Here is an 11,932-nt window from a genome sequence, read left to right as displayed (position 1 = left end):
ACAAGGTTATTGAACAAAGACAAGACTTTTGATGTGCAAATTCTGGTCTGCCTCCAAGGCTTACTTATGTACATTTTTACTTTCCTCATTCAACCACACAAAAGTTCTCATTTTCTTAAAAATTTAAACTTTCTTCAGTTCCTCATACATGCACAAGCCAATGTCTGCTTTGCTACCAAACATCTTCTCTCAAGAGAAGTAACCCATAATCTTATGGGTGTAGAATAGTGAAGGTCTGTCTGCTGTATCTTCTTCAAGCTGGCATATGGGTGTAGAGCTGGTTATGGGAAGTCCTCTCTTGCTTTCTGTGCTATAGTGCTTGCAGGTGGCCTGGGAAAAGATTGTTCTGCATGGTCCAGATAGCTGATCACATTGTCCAAGGAGAGAGGTTGGAAGCCCTGCCCATATGGAGCTGGGTGGCCTGTATTCATTGCTCTCATTCATTCCTGGCTGGCTTTGCCAAATATGTTATAGGAGATAGCTGATCTGAGGTTTTTGTCTTCGTGCAAGAAAGAGTTCAGACATGAGACAGAGAGTAGTGGTAACTGAGGTAGCAAAGTTTAGTAAAGAGAATATACTTGACAGACCAAGTGGCATCTCAGCAGAGAACTGAGAGCTGAGCTCAAGAGCCCAGTATGCATTCAGACTGGAGCTTATAAGTGAATGGGGTTCAGTTCTTCCTGCTGTTTCTCCTCTGCACCTCTTCTCCTGGACAAAGAGTTTCCTGGGTGTGAAGTAGATAAAACTCTTCCCAAGGTTTTACTACTCAGTGTTATCAGACTGGGTAACTCTCTTGGTGCTGGGCAGAGAGCACTGTCCTGGGTAGAGAGGATTCTCCCAGCTTTCTCTGAGGGAAGCCTGGGACCACCCATAAAGTTTGAGGTATGGGCAGAACTTTGTAGAATATTGGGTGACTTAAGGTTATGGGGCTTGGGTAGGACTTTGCAGTGTAGAATAGTAGGCTGCTTCCAACGTGTGCTTCTGAGGCTGCTAGAGGATAATGCATTCCTTTCCACAGGTGAAATGTCTCCCCTTAGGCACCTTTCACACACATAGGCTAATTTCTATTTTCCTACCAAACAGTATGATGACTCCGTTTTGCTTTTTCTGTTTCTTTTTTTTTGCTTAAGATTGCTTTAGCTATTCAGGCTAGTAGGATCTTTTGTGGTGCTGTACTAATGTTGGGATTGTTACTTTTGTTTCTGTGAAAATATACATTGGAATTTTGATAAATATTGTGTTGAATTTGTAGATTGCTTTGGAAAGCATGAACATTTTAACCATATTAATTCCTCCAATCCATGAGCATGGCTATTTTTCCATTTATTTGTATTTTTCCTCAATTTTATTGTTTTATTGTTTCCAGTGTACAGCTCTTTCACTTCCTCAGTTAAATTTATTCTTAAGTATGTTGATGATGTTAAAAATGGAACTATTTTTCGAGGTGGCATGTACCAATGCCATCTCACTGTTCCAGGTGATCAGTTTCAGTTCACAGTTGGTCATGGTGAAGGGACTGGGAGTCAAAGGGAGCACATAGACAAGTCTAGTACCTGCTAACGCTAACTGATGGAGTAAATAAAGGGGAGAGTGATCCAACATGGGAAGTGAGATACTCAGCAGACTCATAGAATGGCAGATGTCCTAAATAGCACTCTGGCCTCAGAATCAGCCCTAAAGGCATTCGGAGCTGGCTGAAAAGCCCATGAGAGTATTTCAGGCATGGAAAGCCAAGACACTCTGGCAAAAGATCTCTGCGAGTGAGATCCCAGTGGAAAGAACAGGTCATCAAAGAAGGAGGTACCTTTCTCTGAAGGGAGGAGAGAACCTCCACTTTGACTATGACCTTGTCTAAACAAGATAAGAGTCGGAGAACTCAGAGGGCTTCCATAGCCTTGGAAACTCATGACTGGAGCATAGGGAGATTACTGATGCCATAGACAGGAGTGTCAATTGGTAAAGTCAACAACAGGAGTCACTGTGCACTTACTCCTCATGTAGGATCTCTATCCTTAATGTGCTGTACATTGAGATTTAATGCTATAATGAGTACTCAAACAATATATTTCACTTTGTGTTTCTATGGGGGTGCAAACTGTTGAAATCCTTACTTAATGCATACTAAACTGATCCTCTGTAAAAAAAAAAAAAAAAAAAAAAGAAATTATCAATTCCCAACTTGACTCTCACTGGGATTAAACATGACAATAGGTCTGCTCTGATTTCATCATCATTTAAAAAAATCATCTATTATTTTTCACTTTATGTTTCTGTGTGGGAGCAAACTGTTGAAATCCATACTTAATGTATACTAAGCTGATCTTCTGTATATTAAGATAATCGAAAATGAATCTTGATGTGAATGGAAGGGGAGAGGGAGTGGGAAAGGGGAGGGTTGTGGGTGGGAGGGACGGTATGGGGGGGAAGCCATTGTAATCCATAAGTCGTACTTTGGAAATTTATATGCATTAAATAAAAGTTTAAAAAAAAAAGAAATAATGAAGAACAGAAATAAATGAAATTGAAAACTGGAAAAAAAAAAGGAACTATTTTCTTGATTTATGCTTGGGATAGTGCACAGAAATACTGCTAATTTTTGTATGTGGGTTTTGTATCCTGTACCTTTACTGAATTTGCTTGTTAATTCATGTTTTTTTTTTTTTTTTATTTTGGGTAGAGTCTAGAGTTTTTAATATATGTATATATCAGCAAATAGATAATTTCAATTCTCCTTTTAAATTTAGATGCTGTTTGTTTTTTTTCTTGCCTGATTACTGTAGCTAGGACTTTGAGTATTATATTGAATAGAAGTGCTGAGAGTGGTTATCCTTCTCTTCTTCCTGATCTTAGAGGAAAAGCTTTCAACTTGTCACCATTGAGTATAATGTGGCTGTGTCATATATGGTCTTTAGAGTGCTGAGTCATGTTCCTTCTATACTTGATTTGTTTTTAATCCTGAAATGACATTGAATTTTGTTAAATTCTTTTTTTTTCCAATCTATTGAGATGATCATATACTTTTTGGCCTTCATTCTATTAATGTCTTATATTACATCTATTGATTTGTGTGTGTGTTGAATCATCTTTTGTCCTAGGGATAAATCCCACTTGACTATGCTGTATGATCCTTTTAATATGCCATGGAAGCTAATTCATTAGTAGTTTTTGAGGATTTAAAAAATTATTTGAGAGGCAGAGAAAGAGAGAGAGGCTTGAAGTTGGGTTCTGGGAATCACTCCAGGTCTCTCACATGGGTGGCAGGATCTCAGCCAGTTAAGCCAGCACCTGCTGCCTCCCAGGTGTGCTGGAATTGGAAGCAGAGCCAGAATTTGAACCCAGACACTCTGATATGGGTTAATATCCTAATATGAGATTAAGACTAGTATCTTAATCACTAGCTAATTCTCCATCTCTGTTGAGGATTTTTATATTTATGTTTATCAGGGATATTAGCCTGTAATTTTATTTTCTTGTAGTGCTTTTTGTTTTTCCTCACATTCACTTTGGATTCCTAGAATGAGTTTGTAAGTACTCCTTCCCCTTCAACTTTTGGAAAAAGGTTGATTATTCCTTACATATTTAGTAGAATTTACCAGTGAGGTCATCAGGTTATGGGCTTTTCCTTGTTGGGAGGTTTTTATTTATTGACCCAATCTCCTTACTTACTATTGGTAGGTTCAGATTTTCTATTTCTTTATGATTCAGTCTTAGTTATGTGTTCTAAGATTTATCTGTTCCTCTACGTTATTTAATTTGTTGCATATAATTGTTAATAATAGTCTTTTGAAATCCTTTTTTATTTATGTTGTGTCAGTTGTAAAGTTTCCTTTTTTCATTTATAATTTTATTTGCGTCTCCGCTCTTTTTCTTAATCTAGATGAAGCCTTGTCAGTTTTGTTTATCTTTTCAAAAATCATTCGTAATTTCCTTGATATTTTCTATTGTTTTTCTAGTGTATTTAATGTATTTCTGCCCTACTGTTTATTATTTTCTTCCTTTTTCTGACTTTGGACTTAGTCTATGCTTTTTTTTCCCCTATTTCCTTAAGTTGTAAAGTTATGTTGCTTATTTTAGACCTTTCTTTTTTCTTAATGAAGATATTTGTTGCTATAACCTTGACTCTTAGAGCTAACTTTGCTATATCTTCATGGTCCTGATATTCTGTGTTTCCATTTTCATTTGTCTCAAGATATTTTTTGATTTATTTTGTGACTTGATGGTTGTACAAGATTGTATTATTTAATTTCCACGGAATGTGAACTTTGATTTATTTCTGTTTTTGACTTTTATATTTCTATCATTGTGGTTGCAAAAGATACGTGATATTATTTCAATCTTCTTAAATTTGTTAAGACTTGCCTAATGGCCTAACATATGGTCTACACTGTAGAATATCCTTAGGTACTTGAGAAGAATGTGTATTCTGCCTGTGTCAGATGGAATATTCTGTACCTGTTTGATAGGTCCATTTGGTCTACAGTGATGTTCAAGTCTGGTATTTCCTTATGGATTTTCTTTATGAATGATCTTTCCCTTGTTTACATAAATTTAAAATGTTTTCTAAAAAAGTAAAAAAAAAAAAAGAAAGGGAGGAGAAAAGACGGGAGAGGGAGAGATGGAGGGAATATCATTATGTTCTTAGAATTATTTCTACAAACCCTATTTTTTTTATTTGACAGATAGAGTTAGACAGTGAGAGAGAGAGAGAGAGAGAGAGAGAGAGAGGTCTTCCCTCTGTTGGTTCACCCCCCCAAATGGCTGCTATGGCCGGAGCTACCCAATCTGAAGCCAGGAGCCAGGTGCTTCCTCCTGGTCTCCCATGCGGGTGCAGGGGCCCAAGCACTTGGGCCATCCTCCATTGCCCTCCCGGGAAACAACAGAGAGCTGGACTGGAAGAGGAGCAGCCGGGACTGGAACCCGGAGCCAATATGGGATGCCGGCGCCACAGGCGGAGGATTAACCAAGTGAGCCATGGCCCTGGCCCCTCTACAAACCCTATTGAATCTATTAAAAACTAATTAAAATTAAAAACAAAATAAAGTCCCCACTATTGAAGTCCCCATATGTATCAAGTTATCACACTGTACCCCATTAATATGTGCTATTTAAATAATAATTTTTAAAACAGTGGGTTTGGTGTGGCACTGTGGTGCAGTAGGTTAATCCTCAGCCTGCAGTGCCAGCATCCCATTTGGGTGCTGGTTCTAGTCCCGGCTGCTCCACTTTAGATCCAGCTCTCTGCTATGGCCTGGGAAAGCAGTGGAAGATGGTTCAAGCCCTTGGGCCCCTGCACTTGCATGGGAGACCTGGAAGAAGCTCCTGGCTTTGGATCGGTTCAGCTGTAGCCATTGAGGTAATTTGGGAGTGAACCAGTGGATAGAAGACCTTTCTCTCTATCTCTTCCTCTCACTGTTTGTAACTACAACTCAAATAAATAAGTAAAATCTTAAAAATAAAACAATGACAATAAATTCTCCAATCAAAAGGTATGGAGTAGCGGGCCAGTGTTGTGGTATAGTGGGTAAAGCCAGCATCCCATACAGGAGTCTATTCAAGTCCCAGTTGCTCCACTTCCCATCCAGCTCCCTGATAATGTACCTGGGAAGTCCCTAATATTCAAGTCCCCACTATTACTGTATTACTTTCTTTTTCACCATTCATTTTAATTAGTGTTTGCTTTATATATTTAGCTGCTTCAAGCTGGGTGCATATATATTTGTAATTTTTACATCTTCTTGATAATTTGACCCCTTTACCATTATATAATGAATTTCTTTGTCTCTTATGACAAGTTTTTGACTTAAAGTCTATTTTCTGATATAAATATAGCACTTCAGCTCTCTTTTGCTTACCACTTATGTGGAATGTCTTTTTTTTTTTAAATTCATTTTATTTATTTGAAAGGTAGAGTTACAGAGAGAGAAAGGTTTTCCATCTGCTTGTTCACTTTTCAAACAGCCACAATGGCCAGAGCTGGGCCAGGCTAAAGCCAGGAGCCAGGAGCTTCTTCTGGGTCTCCCCCATGGGTGCAGGGGCCCAAGCACTCAGGCCATCTTCCACTGCCTTCCCTGGTGCATTATCAGGGAGCTGGATGGGCTTATCTGATCTCAGTGGGGCTCACTTAGGTGTCTGAAGTCAGTTGGAGGCCATTTGTGGACTGGCTGGTCTAGGAGACCTTCATATCTGGAGATGGTAAGCTGTCAGCTGAGTTGTCCAAGGTGTTTGGGTCACATGGTGTCTCACTCTTTGGAAAGGTAGCCTGGGTTAATTCACATAGCAGTTTCAATGTCCCAAGAGACAGGACTCCTTCTGTGTCCACTGAGGCCTAGGTTTGATACTAGTGCATCAATTATGCTCCATTCTTTTTTTTCCCCCAAGATTTATTTTATTTATTCGAAAGTCAGAGTTACACACAGAGAAAAGGAGAGGCAGAGAGAGAGGTCTTCCATTCGCTTGTTCACTCCCCAGTTGGCTGCAACGGCCGGAGCTGCACCGTTCCGAAGCCAGGAGCCAGGAGCTTCTTCTAGGTCTCCCACATGGGTTCAGGGGCCCAACGACTTGGGCTATCTCCTACTGCTTTGCCAGGCCATATCAAAGAGCTGGATTGGAAGTGGAGCAGCCGGGACTTGAACTGGCGCCCATATGAGATTCCTGCAATGCAAACAGCAGCTTTACCTGCTATGCCACAGAGTCGGCCCCCAATTATGCTACATTTTGAAAGCGAATTATAAAGGCATAAAGACAGAGAGGTGAAGGACTGTGGCCAATTTTGCAGTATATGAGTGCAAGGATAATAATAAAAAAACAAGAACAAAAACAAAAGCAAAGCAAAAACCGCTAATGTTTTTGAACACTCAAAACAGAGTCTGGTGCGTGATAAGTATTTTGTATGTATTAATTTCACTATCCCTCAGTTTCCTTATCTTTTTTTTTTATTAGACAGGCAGAGTTAGACAGTGAGAGAGAGAGAGAGAGAAAGAGAGAGAGAGAGAAAGAGAGAGAGAGAGAGAAAGGTCTTCCTTCCGTTGGTTCACTCCCCAAATGGCTGCTATGGTCGGTGCACTGCACCGATCTGAAGCCAGGAGCCAGGTGCTTCCTCCTGGTCTTCCATGCGGGTGCAGGGGCCCAAGCACTTGGACCATCCTCCTCTGCCCTCCCGGGCCACAGCAGAGAGCTGGACTAGAAGAGGAGCAGCTGGGACTAGAACCCAGCGCCCATATGGGATGCCAGCGCCGCAGGTGGAGGATTAACCAAGTGAGCCACAGTGCCGGTCCCAGTTTCCTTATCTTTAAAATGGGGACAGTAACAGCATTTATTTTATAGAATTTAAGGACCCTGAATAACCAAAGCAATCTTGAACAATAAGAAGCAAACTGGGGCAGCAGTTGTGATGTAGCAAGCTAAGATGCTGCCTATGATGCCAACATTTCATATGGGTGGTGGTTCAGCTCCCTGATGCTCTATTTCCAATCTGGCTTCTTGCTAATGTGCTTGCAAAAGCAGCAGCAGATAGCCCAAGTGCTTGGGCCCCTGCCACCCACAGAGACCTGATGGAGTTCCAGGCTCTGGTTTTGGCCTGGCCCAGCTCTGGCTATTGCAGCCATTTGAGGCATGAACTAATGGATAGAAGGTCTGAGTGTGTGTCTGTCTCTCTCTCTCTCTAACTCTATCTTTCAAATAAATAAATTAACAAATTAATTAACCTTTTTCTTTTTGCTAAAAAAGAACCAAGCTGGGGGCATCACTCTCTCATAAAAATAAAAAAGTACACATTTACCAATGGAATAGGATGGAGGTACAGAAGCTTATGGTCAACTGCTTTTTTAAAAGATTATATATATATATATATATATTTATTTAAAAGACAGGGGATGAGGGGAGGAGAGAGAGAGAGAGAATCTTCCATTCTTCAGTTCATTCCCCAAATGGCTGCAACAGCCAGGGGTGGGGCAGGCTAAGGCCAGGAACCCAGAACTCCACCTGGGTCTCCCATACGGATGTCAGGGGTCCAGGGAGCTGGACTGAAAGTGGAGCAGCTGGGACTCAAACAGGTCACCATACCAAGTGGTAACTTAACCTGCTGTGCCACTGCAGTGCCACAACACTGGGCCCAGTCAACTTTGACAAGAGTCACAGGATACACAATGGAGGAAAGGATAGTCTCTTCAATAACGGTGTAGAACACTGGATATTGATAGGCACAAAAGTGACACTGGACTCTTCTCTCTCACCGTTTATGATAATAAAATCAAAATGAATCAAAGGTATAAATGTAAGACCTGAAACTGTGAAGCTACTAGAAGGAAATGTAGGGGGAAAACTCCATGAGATTGGTCTGGGCAATGATTTCTTGGATAGGGCTCCAGAAATACAGGCAACAAAAAGCAAAAATAGACAAATGGGAAAGCAACAAACTAAAAAGTTTCTGAATAGTAAACAATGAAAAGAATGAAGAGATACCCATGAATTGCGAGAAAATATTTGCAAATTTGTTAAGGAGCTAATATCCAGACTACATAAAGAATTAAAAAAAAGCTCAACAGCAAAAGAACAAATAACTTGATTTGAAATGGATGAAGGATCTAATGGACATTTCTCAGTAGAAGAAATATGACAGTGTTTCAAAAAGTATGTGAAAAAATGCAATTAAAATGAAACATTTTGGTAAAAATGTAGTTTTTTGAAGGCCCTTCCTACAAATAGCCAAAAGGTAGATTAAAAAATGCTGAACAGCATCGATAATCAGGGAAAAGCAAATTGAAACCACAATGTGATATCACATTATACCTGTTAGAATGGCTTTTAACAAAATGATGGATAAGAAGAGGTAAGTCCTGGTGAGGATGTGGAGAACAGGAAAGCCTGCACACTGTGGGTGGACTTATAAATTAGTACAGACACATTGAAAACACTATGGCGGATTCTGGAAAAAAAATTATTCACAATAGCCCAGATATGGGATCAAACAACCTAAGTGCCCATCTATTAATGAATAAATAAAGAAAAAGCTATACATACTCACTCTGTGATACTGTACAACCTCAAAAAGAAGACGACCTTGTTATCTGTGACAACACGGTTGGGACTGGGGGATGTTATGCTAAGCAGAATAAGCCAGGCACAGAAAGACAAATACTGTGTGATCCCACTTGCATGTGGAGTCTCAAAGTTTGATCTCATGGAAGCAGAGACCCAGAAGCTGGGTGGGGGTTGCGTGGGTGTGGAGAAAGGGAGGGTATTGACACAAGATGTAAAGTTTGAGTTAGACAGGAGGAGAAAGTTCTAGTCCCCCGTTATACTGCATGATGACCTTCATTAGACTGATGTATTGTTAAATTTCAAAACTGCCGAATATTAAAGATTTTTGATGTCTCCATAAAAAGAACAACGTTGGTGAGGTGACAAATACATTAGTCAGCGTGATTAAATCTTTCTATAATGTGTATGAAGATACTCCTAAAAGTTCAGAGAGGAAGAAATTACAATATAATGTGCCTTTTTACAAACTTTTTGAAGTTCCTTCTTATGTAGCTCAAAACACCTTGGGGGCAGCTGTTTGGCTTGGTGGTTATGATGCCACTTGAGGTGCCTGCCTCCTGTTGGGACCTGACTCTTCTGCTTCTTATCCAGCTTCCTGCTAATGTGCACTCGGGGAGGCAGCAGAAGATGGCTGTAGTACTTGGGTGTCCGCCACCCATGTGAGAGACCGGGGTTGAGTTCTGGACCCTTGGTTTCAATGTGGCCTAGCCCTAGCTGATGCTGGCATTTCAGGGAATGAAATAGCAGATGGAAGAGCTATTTCTGGTGGTCTCTGTCTCTGCGCCTTTTCAAATAAAATGAAAATAAAGTAAAACATTTTACATAATCACATGGTAGTCCATAAATATGCAGAGTCATTATTTGTCAATTACAGATTTACTTTAAAAAGTGAGTTATGTGACCAGTGCTGTGATGTAGCAGGTAGAGCCGTGGTCTGTAGTACCGGCATCCCACATGGGCACCAGTTCGAGTCTTGGCTGCTCCACTTCTGATCCAGATCTCTGCTATAGTCTGGGAAAGCAGTAGAAGATGGCCCAAGTGCTTGGGCGCCTGCACCCACGTGGGAGATCTGGAAGACGTTCCTGGCTTCGGATCAGCTCAACTTCAGCCATAGCGGCCATCTGGGGAGTGAACCAGTGGGTGGAAGACTTTCTCTTTCCCTCTCTCTCTCTCTCTCTCTCTCTCTGTGACTGCCTTTCAAATAAATAAATAAATCTTTTTTAAAAAAAAGTGAGTATGGAATATGCCCAGAATCTTGTGGCTGGTGGATGGGAGAGGCTCTGGGGCTCAAGGAAGTGTGATGATTATCTAATTCTTTCCTGTCGTCCACACAGGAGCAGGCCCTTCTCAACATGTATCTAATTGAATGAACAAAATGTAAATGCAAGAGCTTATCTTACCACCCCACATTTTTTTTATTTTAAATTAACAACAGCAACATTTTGGCATTGGTATTCTGTGGCAAAGACTCTATCTCAAAGAAGCAGAGAGGTGCAGAGGACTTCTTCACTCTGAGGGGGAGGGAGAGGAGATGGGGCCCTCAGCCCTGTGTTTTGTGTCCTTTGGTGACTGTGCAACCTCCCTGCAAAGCCTTCCTCTGTGACTGCAGTCCAGGTTGATACCTCTTGTCAGTCAAAGTTTTACACAGTTACCTCAGCTGCTTACTGAGACTTACAGCGCCAAACAGTTGGAAGCAGTATTAGGCCGAGCTATCACATGACACTTTGTGCTGCACATTCTAGTACATTGTGTTAGATATAATATCTTCTCCTATCCTCACATACCCACCCATTTATTAGTTGGTTTTTAATTCATCAATCCATCATCCACTGATCTATCCATTCATCCAGTTATTCATGTGGTCCACTCATAAATGAATATGCAAATGTGCCATTCCCTCCATCCATTCATATCTACATTCCTTTAGCCACCCCATCATCTTTGTGTTCATTTATCCGTTCAGCCATCAATTTATCCATTTTGCATTCATCTATCTATCCACCAATTTCTTTTTTCTTTCAAAACATACGTCAAATCTCTGTATCTGTTTCTATCCATTTCCCTTTCTTGGTTACTTTATTCCTCTAACTATCCATTTATTTAGTAGCTTATCACTGTGTCCTTCCAATGACCCATCCTTCCATCCATTCATCATCAATGCACCCTCCCAACTTTCTGCATCCACTATTTCCTGCACTTATGTAATTTTTGAGTGCAAGGTATGCTCACACATCCCTCTGTACTTTACCTCTCAAACCAGTCCTCCCTTCCTCCATCCATTTATTCATCCTGGCCATCAAACTCCCATACATGCATCAATCCACCCATCTTTTCATCCATCCCTCTATGCTTCCCTTTAGTTTTCTGTTCTCCCCTCCATCTCTCACTTATTATTTATCCAAGTATCAATCTATCTACTTCCCTATCCAGATCTCCTTTCATCCATCTATTTAGCCTTTAGTCCATCTAACCATTCATCCAACCATCTGTCTCTGTCAGTTTGACTGATGGATAGGATGGCCTAAATAATGAACCCTTACTTCGCATAGTTCTGGGGTCTGGGAAGTTAACATCAGGGTTCCAGCATGATTAGATTATGATAAAAGCCTTCTTCCTAGTTTCTTCACATAGTGGAGAGGAAACAAACTCATGTCTTTCTTACAAGGAAACTGTATTAGCTCTTCATTACCACAGCCACGTACCTATCAGAGTTACTAAAGGTTCACGGTCTGAGATTCAGCAGCCCCATTGGTCTGGCATCTAATGAGGGCAGTGGACAGGAGAAAGCATTCAGAGGATGGATTATTACAGAGCATGTATAAAGAGGAAGCTCAGTGGTGAGCAGGAAGCAAAGAGGAGCTGGACCCAGCGCAGGCTTTATGACCAATGCTCT

This window comes from Oryctolagus cuniculus, chromosome 18, assembly GCF_051225735.1.
Source record: "Oryctolagus cuniculus isolate XC-2025 breed Fujian yellow rabbit chromosome 18, ASM5122573v1, whole genome shotgun sequence".
Taxonomy (NCBI): domain Eukaryota; kingdom Metazoa; phylum Chordata; class Mammalia; order Lagomorpha; family Leporidae; genus Oryctolagus; species Oryctolagus cuniculus.
Note: the sequence above shows the minus strand (reverse complement) of the source record.